At 38.1% G+C, this 16,459-nt stretch overlaps 1 protein-coding gene across 50 annotated transcripts in view; it reads right to left on the bottom strand.

Annotated features, from left to right (window-relative positions):
* The window catches only part of LOC130082251 (receptor-type tyrosine-protein phosphatase delta), a 254,946-nt gene that overhangs the window by 208,796 nt on the left and 29,691 nt on the right, over nucleotides 1-16,459 (bottom strand). For 32 of the 50 annotated variants that reach the window (XM_056247039.1, XM_056247046.1, XM_056247040.1 and 29 more), the window contains exon 1: nucleotides 10,204-10,525. The exons of 1 other annotated variant lie outside the window; for it this stretch is intronic. The gene's annotated coding sequence lies outside the window, so the exon portion shown is untranslated. Of the gene's footprint in view, nucleotides 1-10,203; nucleotides 10,527-16,459 lie in introns of those variants that run through there. 17 more of the 50 variants (XM_056247014.1, XM_056247028.1, XM_056247016.1 and 14 more) reach the window with 1 other exon arrangement.

Raw genomic sequence — 16,459 nt, 5'->3', positions numbered from 1 at the left:
TTGAAATCGGTTAAAATATTTTGATGAGTACAAATAATTTCATATTGATGAACTTTATACAGTTATTGAACTGAATTGAGCTGAATAATGACACTATTGTCTTTTTTTAGAGCTGCATTACATCAGAATTTGTCTCATATTTGATTGCATTCAATATTTGAAGCTTGCATCAATAATTCTAATTTACTGACGATATGTTACAGTGAACCTGTGTGACTTTTTCACAAAAGGAAATTTGCTGAACAATGTTGGGAATTAAAGAACATTAGACCCCATTGACTTTCACTGCATGAAGAGGAAAAAAAACGGGGGAAAAAAAACATTTCGCAGGATAACTTCTTTTGTGTTGCATGGAAGAAATAAAGTCATACAATTTTGGAATGACATGAGTGCGAGTAAATAGACTTAGACTTACTTTATTAATGATGATAAATGATGACAAATGATCATTTATTGGGTGAACTATCCCTTTAAGATGACCTCTACATACACGTACAGGTCTGCAGTGAAGATTTCGTGAGAGATCAATTGATTGTCCACACTCGGTAAAACTACACCTTTCTTTATGAGCGCCATAAAACTCCCCCTTTACTAACTGCTGTCTTTTTTTCTGTGTTTTTCTGCCTGTCTCTCTCTGCACAACTATAATCTTCTTACAGCAGCTCAGCATCCATCGCTCATGATGAAGAGAGACAGAAACATGCAAATGCTCAAACTGTGTGTGTGTGCTGCGCATTGAATATTGCATGGATATTTGAGGTCATATCTGATGCATGCATTTGTGTGCGGTTTCTGCACATGTGCAGCGTTCATGCATGCATCTGTGTGCAAGTGTTCATGCGTGTGAGTCGGCATGGTGTTGGTGTGTAAGGTGTTCATGCGTTTGCTAATGGAACTCATTCCTCATTTCACAGCGAGACGTGATTCCCATGAGAAACATAAATCACAGTCAAGCGCTCTGACTTCAGCTGTGTGTGCTCTGCAGTATTTCCTCTGATATCAGAGGCCGCTCTTATGGACTTTGACAGCTCTGAGGTTCTGCTTCCTCTGGACACTTTCACTAGTTTACAGCTCACCAAATCTAAACCAGCGTCTCAGTCTCTCCCAGTTCATGAACAGTGTTACAGTATTCAGCACTGTACGACCTAAGCTGTTCACTGGGATAGTCTCCCATCTCATTCCCATGTATTTTTCATGCATCTCAGTTAAATAACTACTCATATATAATGCATCCACATATAACTCAAGTCATTTAAGTCCAGCAATATAACCCTAACCCTTATAAATAAACTGATATATATATATATATATATATATATATATATATATATATATATATATATATATATATACATATACTGTATATATATGCTGTCATCACTGGATGTTTCTTCAACTACACACTATTGAAGCTAAAACATATTTCCACTAAGTTAGGACTGGGAAGTATTTTGAGTGTGTCGTCATATTGTTATATTTTCTATAAAAAAAATACAGTGTCTATTTACACCAAGTACAAAATAGCCCACCTTGTTGGCAGAGGCTAATTTCACTAACTCCGCCCACTGACATCTGGTTGGGCCAGACAAAATTACGCAAGATGCTGGATTGTTAACAGTGGCAATGGTGTTCGTGGCAGAAAGTTGACGCAAATCGACACAAGTTCAAATCCGCCGAACTTGCTCTACTCCCTTCTCCCATCACATATCAGTTTGGAAAGGCATTTATTTTCATTAAAAATGAGGAAAATATTTGAAACGTGTGTTTAATAATAAAGTGTTTATCGGTTAGGGTTAGGTGTAGGAAGGGCTTTATTGTCCCAATAAGGCAGCATCCATTTAATAATTTTTATAAATATAACCATTTACACTACGTTATTATTGCATACCGTTTAAAGGTACAATATGTAGGATTTTTTCGCCACCAGGGGTCGCTAACCTCTTACAATAACAAAGGCGTATATTGATGACGCAAAGCATTAAGTGGAATAATGGATCTTGTTGTCAAGCTGATGGATCTGTTATGGATGAGTGAATACATTGATGTTTTTAACATGACTGTGGTATGAAGCAGGGCGCGATTGCTAATGAGAGACAGATATCAGCGCCACACGCAACGCGAGTCCCGCGGATGTAAAGGAATAAGGACATTTCATTCTACCGAACTACACGCAAGTGCTGAATTAATACTCACACAGGTCAGTTCATTAGATGAATTAAACTTGAGGTAACGCAGTGCTGTTTCACTTGTTCTAACAGTTACACTATCACACTAAACGGCATTTGAGTGTGCTGAATGTTGTTAGTTAGGTTGTTCATCATGTTGAACTAAATAAATACATCTCGAAAGATGTTGATCTTCGTTTTAGTCCTCTTTTTGTCTCAAAGTCTGCTTGCCATGGTCCATAATGTTTGAACAAAACAACAACTGCGTGAGCGTCCTGCTAGGCATAAACCAGTTGTCCACGTCTGTCGCCATGGTTACTATGGCAGTACGAGGAGAAACCGAGGGTAACGCGGATATGATTCCCTCACCCCTGCTCACACCGCAATTTTCTCACGATATACAAATAGTTGGAAACATTTGGGATATTGTAAGTAATCAACTAAACAAAATATATAACATTGGCCCAGTGGTTTTTGGATATTTTACTGCAAAAATCCTACATATTGTACCTTTAACACTTAAATGCAAATATAGTGCATCTGAAAAATAGCTGAGGACACACAGTGAGCTGCTGCGCAGAAAATGCATAATTAAATTTGTCCTAAACTTGAGACATGCTTTATATAAGGGGCTTCAAAATAACTCGCAAGAAGATATAGTAAAATCATATAGTTGAATGCAGCTTTCTCCATTTACAGGTATATTCTCCATCTGTAAATGTTAGAAGGTCATGCAAATATTTCCATTGAATGCAATAATTCTGACTAAAATATACATTTTGTTAAAATATTTGTTGTTGGGCATTACATTTGCCATAATGTAGAATTTTTAATTCTTACAAGTGTATTTTTATATGAAGAACATTAAGAACACATTAAATTTGTCTTGAAAAATTTGACATGTATTCATCATTTAGTTTTGCTACTTTTAAAAAGCCTTGTCAAGACTTTCTTAAAATATAAATTTCATCATAAAATATGAATCATGCTTAAAACTATTTATAGATTCTTGTCTGATTTATGTCAGATTTTTGTGATTTATGATGTCATTTGAGATGTACGGTGGCCCAGTAGAGCACAACACAATGAAATTTAAAAGGCAAACATAAGTTCACAACACAACGAAATTAAGCCACAACACAACAAAATGAATCCACAACACAACGGAAATGAGCCACACAACACAACGGAAATGAGCCACACAACACAACGGAAAATGTACAACACAACGGAAATGAGCCACAACACAACGGAAAATGTACAACACAACAGAAATAAGCCACAACACAAGGGAAAATGTACAACGGAAATAATCCACAACACAACTAAATAAAGCCGCAACACAACGGAAATGCTCCCGACCACTAGAGGGCTCTCGGAGCGCTGTAAAGCTAGTTTTCAATACCACTGTTCTAAAGAGTCGGCAGCCTAAAAAATATAACACGATTAGTTTTAAAGGCACACTATGCAAGAATTGTACCTTAATATAACAGCTTCAAAGTCATTTCGGTGGTAAACAAACTCATAGTAGGGCGAATCATCCTGGTAGTAAAGCTTGGGTGGGACACCGCTGTAAAAAAACAGCAATGCAAGTTTGAGAGGAGCGCCACCGACAAATCTCGCGAGAATCATGACATGCTTTACGGCAACGACGTCACACACATCAACAACAACATATGAAGCACAAAGACACTTGCGCGCATTTCAGACGTGATACTCGACGATGGAAAAAGCAAAGAAAACGCGGTCGGAAGAGACTAGGAAAAGGAAAAGAGAATCTGATCGCGCGAGGAACCGGACAAGAGTCCCACTCGGTCGGGCTTTCACTAGTTGTCGCGAGCTAAAAAGCAGCACTGGATGCAAGAGCGATGCTGACCTGGCGATCTTGTTAATGGACTATAGTAAATCTCTTATTTCTAAAATTGTTTGCGTTCTATGTTGTATGTTTTTGCGCTTGCTTGTAGTATGTCATTTTTTTACGATGCTGTTCATTCATCCATTGTTGATAATTAGACCAGTCTAATAATTTCCACATATGTCTAGCTAGCTATTTACGACAGTGCAAGTATTCCACAGCGACTATAGGGGTCGCTGCATATTTATACTCTAGAATGCTTTGACACACTACCACAGAGCATGATCCCTAAGGGAACGTCTGTCAATTCCTTCAAGTTGTTAAAATGTATAATTTGTATTAATTAAAATTACTTTTAACATTCAAAAACAGACATGTTCAAAATCCAAATCTTGATTGTATTGGTAGTAGACTGACTTACTACAGCTGACTTTTTTCCAATACCTCCCTTCATGTATTTACAGTAAACAATTATTTTTTAGGAAATTTCTGTAATATAATAAAAGTTTTTTTTTCTTTTATCAAGTTTCAAAGGTTGTAGTTCCTATTAACCAGACTGACTTACAACAGGGGAAATGTGCCAATAGCTCCCTGTATGCACAGTACACAATTTTTTTTTTATAAAAACATTAGGCCTACTCTAATTTACCTAAAGGTTTGTTTTTATTCATGTTCCAAAGCTTGTGGTAGGTTCCTAGTGACCAGACTGACTTATTACAGGTGAAATTGTGCCAATACCTTCTTGTAATTCTGTAATTCAACAAATGGTTTTTATTTTTATTTATCAAATTATATTATAATACATTATATGCTTTAACCACTTGATGGAATTGCCAGACGTTCCCTTGGGGATCATGCGCTGAGGTAGCGCGTCAAAGCATTCTCGAGTATAAATACGCAGCTATAATTCATGTAGGTGATTTTGAAGTATATTATATGTCAATATAAACTAATCATGGTACTGATATATTAAGGCCATGTCCACACGGACACGGGTATTTTTATAACCGGAGTTTTTCCTACAGCGTTTTAAAAAAAAATCCCGTCCACACATGCTCGGTCTCCGTCTACATGAAAACGTAAAAACACGCAATCAAGCGCGGTCAAGAGCATGCCACGCCAGCAGGCGGTGATATAAACCTTAACCCTAAAGCCACGTTGGCCAATCAGAAGCGCAAATCTGATGTCAAACACAGCTGATAACGGCGCACACTCTGACGTCGCAAGGCAAAAACCCCGGTTTCACTGTCTACACGACAACACTGTAACCGCCGTTTCTGAAAATCCTCACCCTGGCAGGGGTTTTCAAAAATGTTCGGTTTCAGTGCGTTTTCGTGTGGACGAACGGCCGAACCGCGTAAAAAAAGTCACGATTAAAAAAATACCCGTGTCCGTGTGGACAGGGCCTAAGACTGCCGACTCTATAGAACAATGGTAAGGAAAACTAACTTTACCGCGCTCTGAGAGCCCTCTAGTGGTCGGGAGCATTTCCGTTGTGTTGCGGCTTTATTTCGTTGTGTTGTACATTTTCCGTTGTGTTGTGGCTCATTTCCGTTGTGTTGTGGATTAATTTCGTTGTGTTGTGAACTTATGTTTGCTTTTTAAATTTTGTTGTGTTGTTCACTACTGGGCCACCGTAGAGATGTGATAGAAATGACATTGGCTTGGAAATAGTATGAAATATTATTACAATTTCGAATAACTATGGGAATAGTTTTCTATGGGAATATATTTTAAAATGTAATTTATTCCTATGATGTCAAATCTGAATATTCACCACCATTACTCCAGTCTTCAGTGTCACATGACTCAGAAATAATTATAATATACTGATTTGCTGTTCAAGTAACATTTCTTATTACTATCAATGCTGGAAATGTTTTTGGTACCTCATTTTTTTTTTTTTTTTTTTTTTTTTGCAAGGATTTTTATTTTTGAGGATGATTTGATGAATATAATGTTCAAAAGAACAGCATTTATTTGAAATAGAAATCTTTTGGAACATTATAAATGCTTTTACAGTCACTTTTGATCAATTTAATGTGTCCTTGCTGAATAAAAGTATTATATTCTTTTAAAAAAATTGTTGTTTCTTTAATAATAGCCATTGAAATGTAACACTGACAATGATGCTCTCATCTCTCATCTTCACCCAACCAACCATTCAACACCAGTAAGAGATGACAGATCAATAGAGGAAGACTATCTGTCCCATCCTGACCTGACCAGGATGAATAAGGAAGGAATATTAAGCAGTAAATGAAAAACCAAGATACACCAAAATAGAGAGCAAGAGTCGCAAGTGAAAAGCTGCTTATTTTCTGCACAGAGAAATGGATTTTTTACAATAATATTTAAACCTCCCCAGATACTGTTCACTGATCATATACAGCTTAAGAACTACACTACCTATAATCCTCAAGAAAGTCCCACCAATCAGAGAAGTCGTTGTTACCATGGAAATTGAAACTGCAGCAAATGAGCTCAGGACCCTCCACCCACTTCATAAAACGTCATGAATAACATAATTGAGTCGAACAGTCAAAAAAATACTTATATTAGTGTCAATGACTATAAGTCAATAGTTTCATACTGCACTAAATAAGGCTGTGCCTGTGCCACATTTCTTTTTGGTCTTTTTTTCTGCCTGGATGTCTAAGCCGAAGCAATATGAGATGTTGCATGTTTATCATGTCAAAGTCGCAATCCCAATTTTGAACACAAAAATCTCAATTAAATTCTTCCCCAAATCATTAAGCATTACAAGAATGGTTTTGCACTCCAAAAATGAAATTTTTCAGTCTTTTTCACATTTATATTTAATATCCTATGCAAGTTATTTTTTTAAAATATTATGTAGCCCTGGCCCCAATTTGTTTTGTTTTTTTGTTTTTTTTAGTTTATTACATCATTCACAATGCTTTATGGGACTGTATAGTTTATAAAAATAAATAAATAAATACAAAATCTTTTTGTTTCTGATTTGTTTTTTGATGAAATGTTTTGTGATATCTATCGAGAGACTGTGCTGTAAAAGTGGGCGTTCACAGTTGTTGTGCTCTTTAACCAGTGTAGTGAGAGTGGTTCGTTCTTCATTGTCCTCCGCTTTCTCCTACGTCACACCGTGTCTCTTTCATCGGCTCTCTTCCCAATAAACAGGATTTATAGGAGCCATAATAACCGTCCATACACCTTTCTCTCCTGATGCCTTTATCTGGAGTTTCACTGAGAATGAGCAATTATAAACTGGCCGACTTGATGTCATTAGTAATCATGGTATTCGTATGTGGAATAAACGCCTCATTTTTTATACAGACAGACACTGAAAAGAAAGCAAATCGGTGAGAACTGGAATTGTTAAAGCCTTTGTGAGGAAACCGTTGTGATAATTGACACAGAAACTTGCATTTTTCTTCTACACAAGGAATAGAAGAAAACAGCTGTTTATGACTGAAAGTCTGAAATGTGTAAAACTGTTTATGTGTTTCTCTCATTTACTGAATTGTTTGTCACATCCCACAGAAAAAAAACCTTGCATTAAACGTGTGTGAATGAGCTAACTGAGATAAATAATTCTGATTGTGTCAAACTATTTTATTCGCTCTCAATAAACACAATTTATGAATACAATATGAAAACAATAAAATTAACTCATGAGTTACTTTCATAAATATTTGTTTGCCTCTAATATTGTTCATACATAAAACAAATTATTATAAAAATAGTGTTTTAATTGTTTTTTTATTTAAATGAATCCCATTATTGTTAGATTTGCTTGATAAACTTTTCCAAAATAACAAAATAACCATGAAGTGTAGCTAGTTTTACACACATCTGTATCCCCGGCCCCTGTGCTTTACTAAGTCAACATCTGCTCTCAAATTAACTAACCCGTACTGAGTGATGCATTCATTTAAAATAAACTGCAGTCCTGTGTTTCTAGCAACATTGTCACCCATTCTGCATTTTATTTCATGTTTACTGCATTTTCCACAAAACTGTATTTATTTCCCACATTTTGGTAACAAGGTCTCAAATAAAAAGTCTCATATGTTGTGTGCTGAAGGTTAAATGCCTCCTGTCACAGAGCATTTGACGACGAAAAAACAGCATTTCTTGCTGTTATGATTATTATGATTATTGTACTTCACTGTACACCCCATAGAAAGTGCTGAACTCTAATTCGATCGCATTGGATCTTTCTCAGGGTCGTGCGGATCTGAAGTCGGAAGTGAGCAGTTGGTTTTTGGCTGTGATCGTTTGGCAGATTACAGGCCCGATCATTCCCAGAGGTTCTGGCACTCTGTTCATTTTCTCAAACAAGTCGGCGCCCCATAATTGTAGACTTGTTTTTTTTTATATATATATAGATTTCGTTCTCTCAGTCTCTCTCATGTGGATTTTTTTTTTTCAGAAACCTTGACATTCCAGAAGATCTAGTCATGGACTTCTGAAAACATTCCTCTTCCCCCCACTTCATTCTTTCATTGCCTTTCTGTTTTTCCATCATGTTTGGAATGTCATCGAGGGACTCGCAGCAATCAGGAACCTGAGGAAAATTTCCTTCTCAGCCAAATTCAGTCTTCCCGCAGAGGTCACAGAGAGTCTGTGGGAAAAATAACCTGGACGAGAGACTGACGGACTGGGAAAAAAACGAGCACGATCTGCAATATCTGTGTTCTGGAAGAAATTAGTCTTCAATTTGAGATGTTCCTTATAATTTCCGATGGCAAACGTTTCCTAGTTTCAATGCCACAAGCGACACACAACACACACCAGCCGTCTAACCACATGTGTGTGTGTGTGTGTGTGTGTGTGTGTGTGTGTGTGTGTGTGTGTGTGTGTGTGTGTGTGTGTGTGTGTGTGTGTGTGTGTGTGTGTGTGTGTGTGTGTGTTCGGGGCTCGACTGTATCGCATTTCAGCCAAATATGCAGTGCTCGGGCGTCATATCTGCTCCGGAGCTTCACCCCAGCACCCACAAACTCTGCTCCAACCAGCAAATTATTTTGTCTTCAGTCGCAAACGTTTTTTTGCCTGGTAGCTGCAGCCAGATTGGAAATCGAAGGCGTTTCCACAGCGTTAATTGTGGGATGTCGGACTGCAGTGGCAAGCACTGATTGTTTGGGCATGTGTGTATGAAACACACACACACACAAGAGATATCTGGAGCCAATGGACTGTAAGTGCTGATCGACTGCAGAACACACACACACACACACACACACAGGGCACTTTGGGCTCATTTTCATCACCTCACTGACTCGCCCCTTTATTGGCCCCTTTTAACCCTTTTACTGACGGGCGGCACTCGCTCCTGATGACATTAACGCTCAATTCATTTCCTCAGTTCAGGGGCCCCTAGCGGCCACACACGAGCAGAGTGAGAAAACACACAGAGAGACAGACAGTTAGGCGCTTATTATAACCATGTCAAACGTTATCTCAGAGTTCAGAGGTTTTAGCTGCTTCCTTTGTCGATTTTTGGTAGAAACTTCATGTAAAGTTTGGATGTTTTGAGGCAAAACCAAAATAGAAAAAGAAAGAAAAAGAACATGGGGGGGGGGGGGATGAAATATGATTAAGACTGATAAAGCAGAGCTTAGACTGAATATAAAATAACATTCTAAAACTATTAAGGAAAAGCCTCACAACCATCAGTGACAACATGATGATGAAGAAAAACCTCAATCTGACAAATAACCAAAGTCGCATCAGTCTGTATTCTGGTCAAAGTGCTCAAACCTTTGTGATTTGTGTAATCTGACATGAGAAACATGATGAGCATTTAATCCAGCAGCAACAGGAGACTTTACAAAATGTATATATGTATATATATATATATATATGTGTGTGTGTGTGTGTGTGTGTGTGTGTGTGTGTGTGTGTGTGTGTGTGTGTGTGTATATATATATGGCAAAAAAAATCATACTCACAGACGTAATTAATATAATGCATACTGTCTCCTATAGTATTTACGAGCACAGAAAATCATCTCATTCACTTCTTACATGTGACATCGACCTCTTAAATGCCTCATATATACTCTCACACTGTCATTAACACTTTATGTACTGTTATATACTGTTATACACACATGTAGTCATACACACACACACACTTCTGTTATGATTTGTAATGTTGCAAAAAGCCCAAAATCAGTTGAGAACGCGTTAAATGTCTTACCTGCTCACCATCATCTTCCTCATCATGGTGTTGTGGGAGTTCAGTTGAAAAGAGTTTATTCACATCCAGTGATAATCCAAACGCCGCTGCGTATTTGAACGGAGCGCGAGCGTTTCTCTTTTCGGTCTTTTCTGTCAGTTCTTCCGCGCGCCACGGAGTTTATCACACATACAAGTATATGGTTCTCCTCTACGAGCTCCTCACAGCGCTTGTGACGCGCGTCGGCTGTGATCGGAGCAGTGCGAGCGGATCATCGCGGAGCGCGCGGAGAGAAGGGGAGAGCGCGTGCCGTCCGAAAGGCGCGTGCGGCGAGACTGCGCGCTCGAGCCCGAGCAGCACTGGAGAGGGACGGAGCAGGGAGTGACGTCACCCGCCCGCACCGAGTCCGGGCGCACGAGCGAAGCTTTAAAGTCACCATGAAATAAGACAATACTTTATAAAAAAAAAAGTTTTTTTTTTTATTTTTATTTTTTTTATGGGATACTGCAGTGTTTATTATAAATAATTTATCCATGTAGGGTACATCATTATTTCACAAATAAATAAATAAACTAAAATAAATAAAAATCATGTGCCTCATAAACTTTAATCAAAATAACTTCCCCTCCATCTTGTAGCAACATCTCTTCTCTGATGAACTGTTTACAGGACAAGGGCGGTTAAATCGCCTAATTTAATTTATGGCTGTAATATTTGGGCAACGAAATGGATGGATGGATTTTTCGTCCATCAAGCACAATTTTTTTTTAACAATTAGCCAAAGTTTTTGTGTACATATATAATATATAAATATATTTAAATAATATACATTTTTAAGTATGTGCATATAATGTATTTTGCCAAAACGAATCATAACAGAAAATTCTGGAACAGTCTGCTATTGCTATGGTTACCTCCTCTGTTTATTTGGTTCTGGATTTAAAAAAAATGTGTTGTTACTAAGCATATGATAATTAGACTGTTTGGCATACTTTTAAGACACCCAAACTTTTTTTTTTTTTTTACTTCCTCTGCATTATAAGCAGTGATTGGTTGACTGATTGACTGATTGATTGATTGATTGAAATAATTGTTTTAAAGAAAAACTGCTTATTTAAGTTAAATAAAGGAATTTATTAAAAAATACTGCTTATTTATTCATTCATTCAACCCTTCATTCATTTAACAAAGTTAAATAAAGGAATTTTTAAAAGAAACAGTGCTAATCAATTTAGTTAGTTAATTTTTTAAAGGAGGTTAAATAAAGGATTGCAAATGGTCTTTCCTCGCACCATGCAACAACAAAAAAAAACGTCACCTTCATCTGCAATCCTTCTTAAAGACTTATTTCTGTGATATGTAAATCCATTAAAAGAGAGAGAGAGAGAGAGAGAGAGAGAGAGATAATGATAGTTCTGTTGTGTCAATACGTTCAATACAGATCGTGATTGAAAGCATTGGAGCCTTCTACTGTTGCTATGGTTACTGTACCTCCTCAGGTGGACACAATTGGGGCCATTTATGGGGGTCAGACCCTCTCAAACACCCATAAACTCAAACTGAGTTACAAGGATAAGACAACTGCTGTTTATAAAACTATACAAATCAGTTATAAGCACAAAATACCTACTATAAATCATTCATCATATTTCAGATCATGTACTGTGATTGTTACAAAGAAAAAACAGATTGTCATTAACTAATGAAGCTATAAATGAACTGACTCACAAAGCTCCACACAATAATCATCATTATAATGAATTTGTAACAGTTGGGCGGCTGTTACAGGACAAGGGTGTTTCCAAACACATTATTAGCTGTGGCTTAAAGAGCAAAGAGTTTAAAACTGAAAAGAGTGAAAGTTAAAATTCCAAAGCTTCAAATATGAATGAATGTCAGATGCAATGTTAGAATGTCAGTACCACTGGTGGCCTGTTGGGCGCAGCAGAGCTAATTTGTGGATTTATTGAACAAGACTTTTATATGTTCTGATAGCTGACAAGTGGTAGTCCTGACCCAGTTAATACGAAGATTCTAATCTAAGAAAAATACTGCTATCAAATCACACATTCAAGAGCTCGACAGGCACCGGTGTGTGTGTGTGTGTGTTAGAGAGAGTGTTTCCAATGCATCATTAAACAGATTGAAGGACTTCTCATTCCAACAGCTGAAGCTCTGCCCCGCAGGCACCAGCACACAGCGAAGGTGTTCTGCAAAAACTCGCCCGCCTGGCAGCGTCCAAAAACAATCTGTGCAGCCCACCGCTTCGGGACACGAGAACTCGCTGTGAAAACAACAGACTGTCTGTGGGTGCAGCTCGGTGGGAAGATGTGCTTTCAGCCTCACCTGTCCTACTGCCAGATCACGGACGCATCTCATTCATATCAGCTGCATCAGGTTACTGCCATTAACAACTACCGACAATATGATATGCGCCGCTTATTACACCACTAAGGTAGAAAATGTTGGTTTAATTACTGCTTCAAAATTTGGTGCCAAAGTCACAACATGCAGAAATACATCCATTGTACTTTTTCCACTTATAAAAATATAATGAAATGGTACCCCTAACATCAACACAAGCCTCTAGTCGACACCAGGGTGGCCGTTTCAGTCTTTTTTCACACTTGATTTTGTATAATCGGTATCTTACTCAAGAAGCAAACTTGTCTATAATAAGAATAGGAGTCTATTCTACTTTACTTGAAGGGGTGTGCATAAGACTGACATGACACCTTCATAATCATGACATGACACATGTCATAAATATGAAGGAGGTTTTATGCATGTTTATGACATTTTTAATGCAAATATGACATTGTTTGAGATGTCTTTGTTATGACAACTTGACATAAACCAATACATCATAACCTGTCAGTGTCTTAGTAATTACAACTTGACATTACCAAGACAACATAAATTGTCATAAATATGTCATAAACATGACATAGCAGATGAATTATCAAACTTAAGAAACCACTTAGCTTTATGGGTTAACATTACATTAAACTGTCATGTGGTTGGTTTTGACATTGGCTGTCATGAGGCCATTATAACTGTGTCATGAATATTTTTCTTGACCTCAACTACAGTGGTACAAATTGAATTTGTCATTAAAATGTTATAATGGCCTCATGACAGCCAATGACAAAACCAACCACCAGACAGTTTAATGTAATGTTAACCCATAAAGCTAAGTGGTTTATTAAGTTTGATAATTAATCTGCTATGTCATGTTTATGACATATTTATGACAGGTTGTGTTGTCTTAGTAATGTCAAGTTGTTATGACAAAAACACTACAGGTTATGATGTATTGGTTTATGTCAAGTTGTCATTACCAAGACCCTGACAGATTATGATGTATTGGTTTATGTCAAGGTGTCATTACCAAGACATCTCAAACAATGTCATATTTGCATTAAAAATGTCATAATTGAGTGAATGACACTTAATGACAGTTGTCATAAACATGCATGAAACCTCCTTCATATTCATGACATGTGTCATGTCATGATTATAAAGGTGTCATGTCAGTCTTATGCACACCCCTTCAAGTAAAGTGTTACTGTATTTTATTGTTATGGAAGAATTCAGGATCCAAAAGAATAGTATCACAGTATCTCCAAATAGTTTTGTATGGACACAGCCCTAGTCGTGTTTTCGTGGAAACTTTGTTTTAAGAAAAAAATCTCAAGAGACGCACATTTTTATTGGGAGTCCAAGAGCAAATCCTATCCTTTCATAAGTGCTATTTGGACTAGTTTTCCCTAAGGTGGTCAGGTAAATGCAAGAATCCAAAATGACTACTTACCATAGCCTGTAAACTGTAGGTAGCGGGACACTTCGCAGGCATTTTTATTGTCTTTTACCCTTATCACATATTCCCTAGCACATCATTAGAAAATGTAAACACTCAAAATTCATCCTGTAAAACCTTTTTGAAAATGGACATTGCATGACCATGAAAATTTTAAAAGTCCAAACTATTTTGTTAAAAAAAAAAAGTTTTAGTTCAGTATATTTGCTTTACAGTAAACTTCTATAACACTTTTACACTTTTATTATCACTTCTGTAAAAAGAGATCAACCTTAGGTCTGTAGTCCAACAGATTCATGAAATATAGCCTTTTAAGTTCAGATCTATGATCAAAAAGCAGGTGATGGTTAACGTGATAATTCCATTGCTTAAAGTTGTGTCATTGTAATCACATATGGGACTTATTTCAAAGTGACTTCTGTAGTGCCCTTATCCACGTATAACTATACAGAGATCCTGATCCCAACTCACCACCAACTGAAATGGCATTTGTTTAGAAAATGAATTCTGTCTGAATACAGCAACTCTCGGACACACAGAGAGCAACACATAAACCTCAAGAATCACTTAGCGACTGAGGGAGATCAAGCTGGATTTGGTATTTAGGCATCTGCCGGCGGACCCTCAATCTGAGAGCGACTGCGCACGAGTGGGGTTTCTCTGCCGTCCTCTCCTCTGACTGTAATCGAATGCGGGACGTGACTGGATTTACAGTGGGAATCTGGCACTAACTGCGTGTCTGGCTTGGTGAAGCGCTCGACTAATACAGCAGGGCCTTTCTGATGAATGAGAGCTGGCTGGAATCTATCAGCCGGTGATATTATCTATCAGGAACGGACTCTGTCATTCAGTGGCTCTCTGAGGTCAATAAAGGAGCCGTCTGTTGGGGTGATGGATGGAGGTGAGGCATCAATACGAAAACTTGGCTTTGAGTCCAAGGAGAGAAGCTCCGGTGTGGCACAGTTTGTTTTTATTTACTGCGATGTTCACCGAAGGTTGAGGTTGTGCTGTAAAACTGCCGGCTGCTCAATCAACAGCTGAGCCGGTGAATTTGAATCTGTGGAAATTCATTTTATCCTGAAAGAAATAGATGGATGGTTGCACGAACACCTGCAAATTCGCCAGTACGAAGGTGTGGACGAAACAGTCGGTATGGTGCTTGGTCAGCGTGGGCGTACAGCCGTATTTCTGACTCTGTCCATTGGATCCCAAGAGCTCCAAGGTTGATGTGTGGCCATGAAGTATCGGCTCCTCCGGGAGACTAATAGCTCCAGTAATGAAGCGTCGTTTGACTGCGTGATTCATTCAAACACCCAAATCTTTATTGCCGTGTTTGTAAGGGCAGGCCGTATATCAGCACGGTCCTCGGTTGGTCAGCGTGACCTTGTTCTGTGGTGCTGTTCGCAACTGGTGCTGGTGTGAACTATACGCACAAGAGAACCCACAAAATCATAGAATTTTTTTTTTTACAAAATAATGTATAATGTTCTCAGAACTTTGGATAATGTTCTGGCAAGGTTCTCTCAAAGTTAAGAAGAAACTTTTTTCCATTAACATTAACAGAAGGTTCTTTCAAAGTTATCTGGTATTTAGCAATGTTCTCGAAACGTTAGCGCAAAAAACATTATTTACACATTGAGCATGGATTGTTTTTCCTGAAACTTTTTTAGTTGGAGAGTTCATCTAGTTTTTCTGAAAAGTTCCTATAATGTTTGCAACATTATAAAATGTAATGTTCCTTTAACTTTTGAAACCATGATAAAATGTGGCGGTTTTAAACGTTCAGCGAACATTAAGAAAAAAGTTTTTATAACTTAATGGGAACGTTAGCAAAACAATGTTATTTTTGTTAGTGGGGATAAAGTTAAAGAATATCGCAAGAGCAGGTGTGCTGTTTTTACTGAATATCAACATGATTGCAAATGTGATACTGACTTTATAGTTCAATAAACAAGAAGTTCTCTTACGAGAGGTTCTCTCGTATTGCGTAAGCTAGCTTACGCTGCGGGAAAGATTCATCTTTGCTGAGATATTGAAGCCAAAAAATTATTTCATAATTTGTATCCATTCACAACGCAGTTCCTCTGCGGCAGACCTAGAGCAGGCTAGCTAGCAGCTCATTGGTTCGCTCAGAGAGAACTGCTTAAGCCTATGGGAGAGCGGGGCTGAACCCGCTTCCAATGAGAGGCGCCAGCGCGCTCATTGCGTCATGGCCCGCCAGAATGGGCGTGGCTATGGTGTATATAACAGTCTCTCCCAGGCTTATATGTTGATTCATTTCATCTTCAGCAAGCTGCACGCTTCTGCTGTCCTGAGAAAAGCCGTCGCCGTCGAGAAGGCATCACTCTAGCGAGCTCCCGGACCCTGAAGAAGCCGGCCGTCTTCGCCACCTTCAGCCGCCCTGCAAGCTAGCGCCATCCGACGACTGTATCCTTCTCTTTTCTCTATTTATATCTA

This window comes from Rhinichthys klamathensis, unplaced genomic scaffold (genome assembly GCF_029890125.1).
Source record: "Rhinichthys klamathensis goyatoka isolate OS25496 unplaced genomic scaffold, OSU_Roscu_1.1 h1tg000042l_1, whole genome shotgun sequence".
Lineage (NCBI taxonomy): Eukaryota > Metazoa > Chordata > Actinopteri > Cypriniformes > Leuciscidae > Rhinichthys > Rhinichthys klamathensis.
This window is presented reverse-complemented; position numbering and strand designations above follow the sequence as displayed.